Source organism: Acipenser ruthenus, chromosome 2, assembly GCF_902713425.1.
Source record: "Acipenser ruthenus chromosome 2, fAciRut3.2 maternal haplotype, whole genome shotgun sequence".
Classification (NCBI taxonomy): Eukaryota; Metazoa; Chordata; class Actinopteri; order Acipenseriformes; family Acipenseridae; genus Acipenser; species Acipenser ruthenus.
In genome coordinates this window covers 98,809,980-98,824,293 of record NC_081190.1, presented here as the reverse complement: position 1 = coordinate 98,824,293, position 14,314 = coordinate 98,809,980, and positions in this window count along the sequence as shown.

The window sequence follows — 14,314 nt, the reverse complement described above, 5'->3', positions numbered from 1 at the left end:
CTGTTACCTTGCTCTCAGGAGGTAGGGTTTGTAATGGTATGGATTGAAAGTTGTTCATTTCGTACCGCAAGGGGGCAGCCTCGTGTCACAAGTAGTGCTCCTAATGTCGCAGTAATGCAGAGATATGTTTTCTGCAAAAACATATGGACTGCAGCTTTTTTTTCTTCTACAAAGGAATGTTGTGGTCACATCTAGATTTTCTTGCAACGTCATTCTACTCTATATATATATTTTTTTTTTTCATATTTTAAATACCCATGCAGCCTGCTGGATAAAGTCACTATATTAGCCATGGAGGAATTTGGTTTTCAAGTCCTAGGTTATTTTATAGAGGTTTTGCCTGATTTTATTGACCTGTTTAACCATTTCTTTTGGAATGCCAAAATTGTAGAAAAAAAGGCTTGTGTTATTGAAGCTGAATCTCCCACGGTAAATGTAAACAGCCTGCATCCAACATGGTATTTTTAAAAAAATAAAATACACAGAAGGCTGTACTGTGGTAGACTGCAGTGAAGTGCAGTAAAAATACACCTATCATTGTGGGCTAATAAGTCAGTCTAATGAGAGAGAAAGTAGTGTTAAATTGCAGTCTCTGCAGACTAAAGTGGGGTTTGTGAATACATGGACGTGGCAGTCATTTTTAAAATACCGGTATTGTCAGAACACTAAGAGTTTACATCTGTTTTAGTGCATATATCTTAAATTACAGTTGCCCACAATTTTATACTGAAATGGGATGTATTTAGCAAGCTGGTTTCAAGTGGGTAGGAAGCTAAAACTGCCTTCCGATGATGTAAAAAAATGCAACAACACAGTAAATAGGGTGTTTAAATTGCTTTGGAAAGATAAGTGACCATTACTTAATGATCACTGCCTTAGTGATTCCTTCGGAGATGTTGGCACAGGAAATCTTCATCAAAGCATGTTCTCCGTAACGTCCCATGGAGTCATCACATTAGAGGCATATCCCTGGGAAACATCAGTTATTTGTGCCTCCATGGATATATAAGCATCTACAATATGTGCTCTGTTGACCATAGGCACTGAAACTAAGACTAACAGCTGTTTACATATTGTACCACTCTGGGAGTTCAGAGTGTGGATAAAATCGGATATTGGAAGGAATACAGCCAAGTATTTTGGACTTTGCCTTTTTTTAGGTTATGCCAGTGAACAGTATGAAGGTTATTGTAACTACCATGGCCAGGTGTCCCAATGAAAGTGAATGGCAGAGACATTCCACTTGTCATAATATTAAGTAAAATCCAAAATGGAGTCAAGGAGTTTTGTACTAGGAGACGTTAGAAATGCTAAAAGAATTCAATGCCAAACGTTTCAGTGTCTTCAAAAGTCTTGAAAAATACTTTGTCTAAACGTTTGACATTGAATTTAAGTGTCTTTTAGTATTTTAGTAGTATAATAATCTTTTAGTAGTATAATAATAATAAAAATCTGATTAACTTTTCATGTCAGGTTGATTTGGAATAAAAACTAAATTTGGGAGTCTTGCATGTTCGATAAAGTTTGGTGCACTTTGAAACAATTCGTGTCAGATTGATTTTGAAATACAAGTTCAGCTTTATTGGGATTTGTGCTTTTTTGTACTATGTTTTAATTCGTTAACAAATTGGATAAAGCAAAAGCAGAATATTGCATACATGAAACAAACAGGTATGCGTAATTCTACTTTTATTCACAGTATCATTTCATTAATTTACTCCAGCAGCTTATCCTTCATTTTGATTGTCCTTTCGCTGTAACGAACCGCTCCATCAGCGTCCCCTCTAAGCTTTTTAGATACTGAGAAACTTCTGACTGAGAAAGGGTCAATTATCAGTGAGAAACCTTCGGCCACGCATTAACCCTTTTAATATATTATTTTTGTTGCATTATACAATTTTGAAACAATATTCCAGCACACGTATCTCAACAATTATACAATTTGCTTTACATTTAAACAATACATTTATTGTGGCTCTGCCTCGGATTCTGAGTCATTCTCCGATTTATCTATATAAAATAAATCTAGATTTTTTATGAAGCGTATATTTACGTTTATGAAGCCTGTGTGAGATCTTATCATCAATGCAGCCCTGTCAGTTGTTATCATAGATATAGACTGCATGCTTAACTGGTAGCCTGCATATTATTGCTTTATACTACTGTATAAAACACTGGCGTCTGCACTGCCTTTAATTTTAACCATTTTTAGGGCTACTCATTTTCCATTTTTGGGAATAACAAATTCGGTTTTTAAAAAAAATGGCCAGTTGTTTTTCACCCCACTTTTTATCAATATTTTAATAATTCAACATGGCATTTGAACATAAATATAATGCTGATAGTTAAAATAAGTAAATTAATAAATATTCCCACAATTCTTCATTTTTATTAAACCCAGTATTTTTAATAAGACTGTTGTTGCTGTAATTACACCTCTGCTGGTAATATGATATTTTAATGGTATTGACTCCTACGTGATCAAAAGGAATATACGCTTAAGTAAATATACGCTTCATAAAAAATCTAGATTTTATATAGATACATCAGTGGATGATTCAGAATCCGAGGCAGAGCCACAATAAATGTCTTGTTTAAATGTAAATCAAATTGTAAAATTGTTGAGATATTTGTGTTTGGAATAGTGTTTCAAAATTGTATAATGCAACAAAAATAATATATTAAAAGGGTTAATGAGTGGCCCAAGGTTTCTCACTGATAATTGACCCTTTCTCAGTCAAAACGGCAAGTTTCTCTGTATCTAACAAGAGCGAACGCTGCACTTAAGTGTTAAACATGTTAAAAGTGGCCATCACATCCTGAAAGTCTTAGCTGTGTGTTTTACAGACCCCATTAGAAGCCTTGTGGGTTGTGTGACAGATTGTATTTATACAGGGCAATTAGAAATTCATCAGTTGCAATGTTTCATAGCAAAAGAGGTTGTTGAAATTGGATCCTGCTTTAACTCAGCACAGGCATCTTTTAGATTTTTTTAAATCAGTCAGTCAGTCCTCTCATATTTCTAAAGCATCCCAAAACAGTTAACAAAATCAAGTAAAATAGCCCAAATAAGGAGGTATCCCTTGGAAGTAAATGCCAGAGAATTGGAGCAAAATAACTAAAAGAATGCATTCCGAAAGTGGAGGTGTGAAAAGAAGGGTGTGACAGGGTGACTGTGTGGCATACACTGTGTAAGAGATGCACCATCTGGAACTATAACCAAAACATAATCAACTATTTAAATAGCAGAGATATTATAGCAGGTTGAGCAGGAACTTGTTTAGATTTGTGTTTGGATTTGAAAACTCTTACTGAATGCTTTTACTTACTCACAAGACATCTTGCAAACAGGTATTCAGCACAGTCATTAATACCAACACAGAGTTGAACAACACTCAGCACTTATTTGAAGTCAGAAAGGCAGTAATTTAACAAAAAAGCTAAATTGGCATTTGGGTTGTTGGGCTTAATTGGCCCAATTTGTTTCGGAAGATGTAAGCAGTCGTGTCTGATGCACTTTTACCGAGGTACAGTAATGATTAAATATTACTAAATATCACCGTGCCTTGGTTCAGTTCAGTTTTATAAAATGCTAGCTATATACAGTATAGTACAATACACACGCAGTTAACTTTGCAGTGTTTGAACAGAGTCGGAGCCCCTTTCGTTTTGATGATTCTCATACCCTGTTAGCACAACTTCTGTAATGCAAGGTTGAATGATCTGAACGGCAGTCACATGGTTTTCAACGCATGTTGCTCACACATTAATCACGAGTAGTGTGATTGAAGGAAGATATGGAGAGATGGAAACAGCAGAATGGCGGATAGCGAGTGTAACTCATCTTTATTGTTGTTAGGCACCTAAACGGGTACATCTATGGATGTTCTATATGCTCTAGTTATGAGGCAACAAACATGCACATGTCCTTAAAATTGTTTCCACATTTATTTTTAAATTATGAGCAATAGTAGTGCTGCTTACACAAGTCCTCTAATGTATACTGGAGAAAAAGGTGTCTGCAACAGTTTGTTAAAATAATAGAATAATCATCACCACCTTTGAGGATACTGTGATGCATGAGTGGACACTCAGGACTATCAACATACATTCCCTTCCAGTAACAGATTATACCATGGGGGTCACACAAGGACATGACTGTACAGTATGTACAGGAAAATATTTCATCACTGCATTAACCACGTTGACGCTTGGATGATGTTCAAGTATAGATTGTTTATCTGTAACATTATAGGAAAGATGTATTTTATTGAACTGAGATATTAATAGGAGCGAGAGGCATTTGGTACGGTAATATGCAGAAATAGAGACTAAAAGGCAACAGTGGCAATAAAGAGGACAGAAATCTATCTGGCCTTAACAAAACTTAAGGACTATTTTTTGAAGGATTGCTTTTCATAAACATCCACTTAGGTTAAACAATTATTAGAAAAATGAGGTAAACTAATAAACCCTATCTACAAGAGTTTTATAAACGTCAAACTTGAATAGTTTTAAAACATTTCTTAAAACACTCCTAACATTTTGTCTAATGACACACTTCTTGGTGCCCGGTTATGCTAATCTATACAGAGTTCTTAGGTCAAAATGCACCTGTGACAGGCTAGCTGTAGGGATGACGTCAGGCCAGAAAGAAACACACAGACAGATAGTACTGGAGTTGAAACTGAGATGCAATTGCTGCGCTCAGTGTTTTAATGAAACAAATAAAAGATTTAAACAAAAACAGCACACGGCACTTTAAATAAATAGACAAACAAAACGGACGAACACTAAACAAACAGTGGATGAATAGACAAACAAACACGGTGAGTCAAAAACAAACAAGTATGAAATAGTAACTTTTTACTTTTTAATTTTGGCTTTACTCTCCTTCTCTCTCCCATTCTCCACTCACCGAACACACAACCCAGAGTGAGTAAAACGTGCATCTATATATACTGTTGTGCCGGGATTCAATTACTAATTAATTATTCACTTGAATCCCAGCACGTGAACTAATTCTGTGCAACCCCGTACTCACATACTATTACATACTTTAAATGCACGTGAAGTGAAGTGCAATCCCCGTGCCTAAATACAGTTATACATTTTAAACACTCGTGCTCATTACCTGCATTATATCCCATGTACCAACTACAATACACCAACATTAACATACTACATGCAACATATAACACACAAATACACACAGGGGTGGGGCACATTGCCACAGCACCCCACAAGGTATCCTTATAAATCAGAATAAGCAGACGCCTTATCACAAATGCCTTGTCATGTTTTAGTCCCTAAACGTCACACTCTGTAACTTGTCATTCCTTCTGACAGATGCCTTCCTTGCCTCTGAGTGTGTCACCAGGGAATTCAGACCACCCTGGGACATCGCCAGTCACATCACTTGGGCCGCTAATGTTCCTGGCAGCTGCTGATACCTTAAGCAACCGCTCCCAGCTGGATGCAGTGTCTAGTGTACTGAGGATTTGATTGGAGATGAAGCTGGAGAGCTGTCAGAAATATTCGATATTAAGTTGTAGAAAAGTACTTTGCATTTAAAAGTAGTTCGTAGTTTGGTGTATAATACTCTTTAACAGGAGATTCTATTAATTTCAGTCTTGCGATGTTTGAAAGAACATTAGGGATATTTTTTTTCATTTGTGAGCAACCAAATCTTTGTATGTAGAAGAAGAGAGATTGAAATGCAAGGAGCTGTCCCAGACAGCGGTTCAGTGAAACATTCATTTACAAAGAGCCATTGGCTACAAAAAAACTACTGTATTTGTAATACAGACAACTGTGTCACAAGAGCTGTGACTCCAACTTCCTCAGACTTAGAGAAATAGGTAGTGCACTGCATTATCATATAACAATAGACGTCATGCCGTCTTGTTGCTTTACAACCCAGGGTTGAATATTAGTGTTTCAGGTCTGAATTAGTGGAGGGGGCAGGTGACCAGGATGGTTTGTGGGTGATGTCAGACCAGGAAGAAACGCGCCAGTACTGCGGGATGAAGCACTGATGCACATATTTAATAAATGAAATAAAAGGTTTGAAAACAAAACTAAAAACACTTAACACAAAACAAAACGGCACGGTGGCCAAAACAGATAAACAGACACACAACAAGTACCATGCTGGTTCAACTCCACATGCATAGCAATTATTATTGATTTCGCTCATGTCTCTCGTTCTTACTCTCTGAACACCCAACCCCGATCAGCAAAAGCTGCTGGTTTTTATATTGTGGTCGAGGGACTAACTGGCCCAATTACCTAGTTTATCCCTCGACCACATTCGGCACGGGTTTTCTCATACACATGGTTGACAGCCAGTCTGTCAGTAATCACTCGCTGTTGACCACTCATTCCCACGATTTTAGCTGGATGCTGTAAAACACTAATAACAAAACAACGTTCAAACACAAAACAGAATACGCACAGGGACAGGGTGTACCCCGCCACAGGGCAGTATAATATAGTAAAATGTACTGCCATCATGGACTAACTGTGAAAAAATTGAATTTGGGAATTAACAAACCATGAAATAGGTGGTATTGTATAAAGTTGTGTTTATTATATTTTCACATACACATTTATGTTCTTATCAACAGCTTGGCCTAATTGGAAGCAGTTTGGTCAAAGTGTTATTGAGAACTGAGATCCGGGGGTTTGTTTCACAAAGCGCTTCTAAGCATTTAGGAGGCGTCTAACTAATTACACTATGTAACACAATTTTTGTTCCTGGGTAGTAAGTGTTATTTCCTAATTGCTTATGCCTCAAAAGTATAGAAAATGGCTATTATTCCCCACAAACTTTGCTTTTGTGACCAGGACAGTGATATTTTGAAATTTACCTATTTCCAATGAGAAAACGGGCGAATTTGTGTCTTTTCGTTCACATAAAGTCAATCCAAATTAACATGTATTTATACAAAAGTCATACAAAAATGACTACAAAAGATTTAGAAGCGAGTAGTTTTTCGAGATTTACGATTATACTGTAAATCACTTTCACGAATCAGCCCCCAAATGTAGTCTCCCATCATGTTCTCGTTATACTGTCCTTGGTAGCGGCGTTCAAAGTCCAGTATATCCTGGTGGAAGCGTTCGCCTTGCTCCTCCGAGTACGCTCCCAGAATTTATCAAGATGAGCATCAAGGATATGGACTTTGAGGGAAATCCTACAGCCAATTGTGCCGTAGTTCTTCACCAGAGTCTCAACCAGCTCCACATAGTTTTTTGGCCTTGTGATTGCCCAGGAAGCCCCGAACCATTGCGACAAAGCTGTTCCAAGCCGCTTTCTCCTTACTAGTGAGCTTCTTGGGGAATTCATTGCACTCCAGGATCTTCTTTATCTGTGGTCCGACAAAGACACCGGCTTTGACCTTTACCTCAGACAGCTTAGGGAAGAAGTCTTGAAGGTACTTGAAGGCTGCCGACTCCTTATCTAGAGCTCTGACAAATTGTTTCATAAGGGCAGCAGTGTGGAGTAGTGGTTAGGGCTCTGGACTCTTGACCGGAGGGTTGTGGGTTCAATCCCCAGTGGGGGACACTGCTGTTGTACCCTTGAGCAAGGTACTTTACCGAGATTGCTCCAGTAAAAACCCAGCTGTATAAATGGGTAATTGTATGTAAAAATAATGTGATATCTGTATAATGTGAAATAATGTATAATGTGATATCTTGTAACAATTGTAAGTCGCCCTGGATAAGGACGTCTGCTAAGAAATAAATAATAATAAGGCCCAATTTGATGTGCAGTGGTGGCATCAGCACCTTCCGGGGGTCCACCAGTGGCTCCCACTTGACGTTGTTCCTCCCCACAGAGAACTCGGTCCACTGTGGCCAGTCCCGCCTGTGGTAGTGCGCCTTGGTGTCCCTGCTGTCCCAAAGGCAAAGATAGCAGGGAAACTTGGTAAAACCGCCTTGGAGACCCATCAGGAATGCCACCATTTTGAAGTCTCCTATGACCTTGATGCCATCTCAGAAAAATGCAGATATGTGTCCACTTAGGCAGCTGGAACTAAACTGAACTGGTGAGCTTAAGGCCCCTGTATTTATACTACTATTTATATTACTGGAAAGTTCTAGAAAGTTCTAGAAGTTACTCCAAGTTTACTCAGCACTGAATCTATCTGGAATGTTCTGGAAAATAGGTACATTTCAAAATATCACTGTCCTGGTCACAAAAGCAAAGTTTGTGGGGAATAATAGCCATTTTCTATACTTTTGAGGCATAAGCAATTAGGAAATAACATTTACTACCCAGGAACCAAAAAAAAAAAAAAAATTGTTACACGGTGTTATCATCCTTCTATACATTTCACAAAATTCTAAGTATCAGTAACTTTAGAAGGGCCTGCTAAATATTTAGAATGCTGCTACTAATCATCTAACAGCTTTCCAGAGAGATTTGTGTGTGTGTGTAATGTGTGTGTGTGTAATGCCAAAAAACGTGAGAATGTGGCTGTTCCCAAATGAGATAATTGGTGTCAATTGGGAACAGCCACATAGTATAAAAGAGAGCTTGAAGCTTAATTACCAGGGAGCTGGTAAGAGAAAAAGGTATTGTAGGAACCATAGTGTTTTGGTTTAAAAAAAACAAAAAAAGCAACCCTAAATAAATAAAAAAATGTGTGTAAAAGTGTTTAGTTTTGATATCAGGTAAACAGCTTAGCCAGCCTGCGTGTTAGTCAGGGACCTGTTCACGTTTAGTCAGTGCTCCGAAAGAGCTAGGTTTTTATTTTGTTTTTGTTTATTTTTGTATTATGTGCATGTCCACGCTAAAACCTTTAATTTCTGTGTCGTGTCGAAGTTTTTAAAGGGGCGAACAAACAGAGTGAGTGCAATTTTGTTACAATAAGTAATGTAATTTCGCAAGGATATCAGTCGAAAGGTCTGCTGGATTGTGTGACTGCTAACAGTGTTTTTGTACCTTGGCTGTTTAGTTTTATTAATATTTATACATTACATTAGTCTAAATTGCATTTCCTTGACATTATATCTCAAGAGGCAGAAATTAAAATAAATTATTTTAAAAATAAAATGTGAAGTCAGCTAGAAAACCCCTGTACTCTGATTTAAGCAGCGTGATGCACACTGCCTCGGCTCTGTGCTGTTTCATGAAATTAGAATGTGCTAGTAATCACTGGCTCTGAGATGAGCACCCTGCAATGCAGTATTGTCACAGCCTGCTGGACTCTTCTGTATAAGACTCAGTGACTCATACTTGCAGCTACTCTCCCTGCCTCACTCACAGGCACAGACAACCAACCACACACAGGATCAATATCACAACACCCAATGTTTCACATTACGCAGTCTTGCCATTGATAAAAGGAAAATCCGGGGGAAAAGAGGGGGATTGTGTAGAGATGCGTGCTGCAGAGGGAACACGATCAGAATAATTACGTAGTGGAAATCTGGAGAGAAGAATAATCTCTCTTTTTAAAGGTCTTATAAAAGTGTACTGCTGTGTATACCATGTTTAAAGGGATTGCAGCTAACTATGAATCTTATCTGTTGTGTACTTCCATTTGAGATATATGTATGGCTCCAATGTGCAGTTTTGAAAGAAACACATGTACTTATCTGGTGTTAAAAGTTCTTAGTTTTCGAGGTCATTTCACTTCAGCAGTGTCTGTAGGGTCAAAGCATGTCAGTCAATGAAAGATCCAATTGATTGGTTAATGACAGGAGATAAGGCATTAAAAGGGTTAAGAAAAAATCCTAGTGAAATGACCAAGATGCAGTGCAGGAATACTTGAAAGCAAGCCTTGCAAACAGAGATTCGTTTAGTGAAATATCATGTTTTAAAATGAAAATCCATATTAGCTATGTGTTCTAAACTGCACATTTGAGACCTATGTAGAACATATAATTGTACAACGTGTAAGGTTTGTGGAAAGATGTTGTTATATTCTAAGGTTGTGGTTTAGTTGATTCTATTAATTAATCTATAAAGTATAATCAAGACTCGAATGACTCATGATTAAAACTTAAACAAGTTCCAAAGATTACATATAAAAGAACCCATTGAAATGAAGCACGCAATGGAGCCATGAGCATAACAGTCATTGGAATAACCATCCTTGTTACCTGTGTGCTGGGATTCACATGAGCAGAACCCTCTGCAATATGTGGAGAGGGGCTTGGGGTCTTCTCAGGGCCTGCCTCACTGAGCAGCTCACAGACACCCCATATTTATACAGACAGGTTTAGCATCTCAAATGATGACAAGGTTGAGACAGTCAAACAACTTAGTTGCTTCGGGTTCATTCTTAACAGACTTATGTATTTTCAGTCATCGGTTCGCTATTGTTTTTACAGCACTTGCCCTTTGTGTCACCCCTGACGTTACAGTTTTACTGTATCAGCAGCTCGACTGGCCAAAATCAAAGGTCACCTACATACCAATTCCTGCAAATAACTGTCACAATACCTCTAAATATTTCTCTACAATCTGCAAAGCACACGAAAGTCAGGTATAGCACTGTGAAAGCATGGTGATAAACAAAGAAGAGAGAAAAACCATGGTAAACTGCAGTGAATGCGAAGTCGAAGGATAGGAAGTGCATGGTAAACTACTCTGCAAATTTACCACGGTAAGCTTCTTTAGAGAGAATGTCTTGAACGAGGCAGAGCGCAAGGGAAGGATGAACACAGAGGTATTTTCTATTCTCAGGACACTACTGATGTTGCTGTTGCATCACTTTCTTCTGCATAGGCTGTGTTTAGAATGTAGATCGATGCCCATTTATTAGTGCAAAATGTCTCCACAGTCCGTTAAGGCCCTGTTTTTAAGCACATTTTCAGAGAGGAATGAAACCGCTGTATATACTGTTACAATTGTTTTATTCCTTTCAGACAATTTGTGTATTTGATTTTGCTCTTGTGTTGTATGTATGGGCTCTGTACCTGCTTCCCCTGACATGAGAAAAACAATAATGCACCAGTGGTTCTCAATAAGGGTTTTCAGGAGATGCATTACAGATAATTAGTCTTTCTAATAGAGAGAGCAATTGAGCTGACCTACACAGGGGTTAAGTGAGGTGCTTGTAACTAGAGGATACTATGTGAGCAGCGGCTCCTATCGCTGAACCAGTGTGACCTCATCCCAGCGTGAACCTGCTCGGAAATACAAGCTGGTGGGGAATGAGTCGATGCTTCTGTCTATTGCCGTTGCCTGCCAGCCAACTAGCCTGCCTGTTTCCCTAACTGGAATGCTTATATTTTGCCTTTTGAATACTGCCATGAAAACTCTAGGATACAGAGTATGGAATCTTCTCAGCATTTAAAGCACCTGCAATATTTTCTGTTCAATATTTTTTCCATATGAGAGCCTCTAACAGTTTTGGTAAGCTAATCAGTCCTATTGTATGGAATATATTTTAAGGTAAACCATATACTTTTTAAGCTGTAGTGTGCTACAATTGTATCCTAATCTAGACATTTACACTTTTATGAACAAATACAAAACAGTTCCCATGACACAGCATATAGAATTAACCCACTTTATAAAATGGCAAGAACAAAGGGAGAAATCTCATTGGTTAACAAGTGTTCCAACCTTGGAATTTTCAGAACCACTGTGCCTAATTGACTTGACAACCAATTCACTTTGGGAGGGGTGAGGTAGGGTTCCATTTTAAAAGAGTAATAAGATACTCCAGGGTGTTCAAATATGGTCCAAAATACACAGGCCTAGACTGTTCACCTTTTGCCAAACAACACCTGCATAGCACCTTGTGTATATACTGTATGTTTAAAGTAATTTACATGGACACATCTGTATGACTTCCTGTAATTTAATGTCCAAGCAAAGTTTAATTTAGGTTTGTTTTTTTTTAAAGTAGGACCTACAGCATGTTATTTTACTGCAATTTCAGGTATTATTTCTTGCAAATAATGAATCTGTAAATGAAAAAGAAATGGGAGAACAAAACCAAAGCATCCCCGTCTGCATAATATAAGGCTTACTGTATCATTGACATATCAAGAGTTTGAAAATAATGTGGCAGTGAAAATGTTAATTTCTATTTGACAACACCTGTAATGGACCTTTATTGAGATACTAATAGAATACAGCTTGTAAAGACACTGTTTGAAAGCAAATGGTCTCTATCATTAATATTGTCAGAAGTTAAAAGAATTTGGCACTGAAGCAGTTAATGTAATGGAACTGTATAGAGAGAATCCTAAAACAGAACTATGAATGTCCTATGTGAAAGCATGCATGTGGTCTGTAGCATTAATATGACCAGAATTTAAAGCAAAGCAGCAGTGAAAGGGTTCATTTATACTGGACAGCAGTGCAAAGAATACAGCTGTATACCAAATATTAAGATAATAACTCAAAGTGTACTGTCTCTATGCTTCTGTAGCTTCAACAGAGGTCATAGGACCTCTTTATGGTAGCCACATTGGGAAAGAGGTCAATGTTATGGTCAACACATTTACATGCAGTGTGCATATAACCCTGCAAATATGAAGTCACTACCTCACATGGTTTCTGCAGTAACAGTCTGCTGTGGCAGCAGCGTTGCAAAAGAACTGTCAGGAAATGATTAATTTTTCTTGTACAATGACACAGTGAATCACAGAATACATATGTGTATCTAGGATGACACCAATGTCTCGAAGTGTTAGGTCTTATCATCTGGAAACCACAAACCCTAATATATCGGCCTTCTTAGGTCACAATGCAGTTCGATTGTTCCAGTAGAGTTTCAACAACACTGGAAACATTACGGTGACAGCTTCTATGGTTTATGAGTTTATTAACACCAATATGTGCAGGAGCAGTGGTCAGTTTGCAAACTCATACAAGCTCCTCTTATGAGGATGCTTAATTGATCACAACTGTATATATTCTTGAAAATCCCTATGATTAAAATTGCAATCCTTTTGGCACATAGTACCCCCAATTTAGCAGAGGTGCAACAAAGCTGACCCACACCATGACACTAACCATCTACGCTTGACAGCAAGATTGATGCAGTATTGCAGCAGCTGGTCATGCTCCGAGGCAGCAGATTATCAGGGTTTTCACTGGAGACACGAATGCCACCCGAGCAGCAGTTAATCTGTATAAATCTGTATGTGGTAATACAATAAATGATTCTGTAAGCCTTAGCTGTTATGCACTTTCATTCATTTCCAATCGCTACATAGGTCTCAAATGTGCAATTTTTAAAGAAAAACATAATTATGCACTTAAAAACTTAAATATGTATATGGATTCGGCTTTAGATGAGGGAAGAACAATTGTGAAATTGTACTGTTAAGGCTGTATTGACTATTCCGTCAACCAATTACAAGGAGCTGTCCATCAGCACCAAAGGTCGTATTGCCCAGGTATCGATATTCTCACAAGCATGGTGTCATCCCGAGCAGACTGTCATGTCAGCTATGTTTACTGCGGTGTTTTACATGTTCATTGTTCAAGTTTACAAGAAGTATCACAATACCGAGAAAACGTTAAATACCCACTGAATGTTGTTATGAATTGAGAAAACGTTAAATACCCACTGAATGCTGTTATGAATTTGCCGTTACAAAAACCAAAAACATCACAAAATATACTGTACCGCAAATTCTCCATCGGCTTAACAATCAATTATTACAATGTATGCATACAATAAAGATTTTTTATGTTAAACGGTAGGATCATTCGTATTTCAGTTATTGTTAAGGGTCTTCATTTTTTTTTTTTTAATATATCCGCACCCCTAATAAACTCATGTTGAACTACGATACAAATGAACATGTACTATAGACAAAACAAATGTTGCCATGGCAGTGGCACTACATTTGAAATCCGTGATATATATATATATATATATATATATATATATATATATATATATATATATATATATATATATATATATATATATATATATATGATATAGCAACTGCAAACGTCCACTCATCGGCATCGCTTTTAAAGTTGAAATACATAAGCCCGTGTGCCCGACTACTCTCGCGCATGCTCGAGGAAAGCGCTGCCTGTCTGACCCTGCATGCGGCATGTGCTGATGCTGTGATGGCAAAGGGCAGTTCAATCGTGAGCACAGAACATCCATCCATCAGGCACGCTCCAGGATGCTGATGTCTTGCGCACTCTAGGGGTTTAAGAAACAAACATCAAATAAATATGTTTTCATTATTATTATCTACACCCTAAAACTAAAGCCACTTTTGTGATTTGGATCACGCAACCTCAAAACAATAATGGTCTGTACAGTGAATTAAATGCAATGCATTATATGGTAAGAAATGTTATTGTTACAAG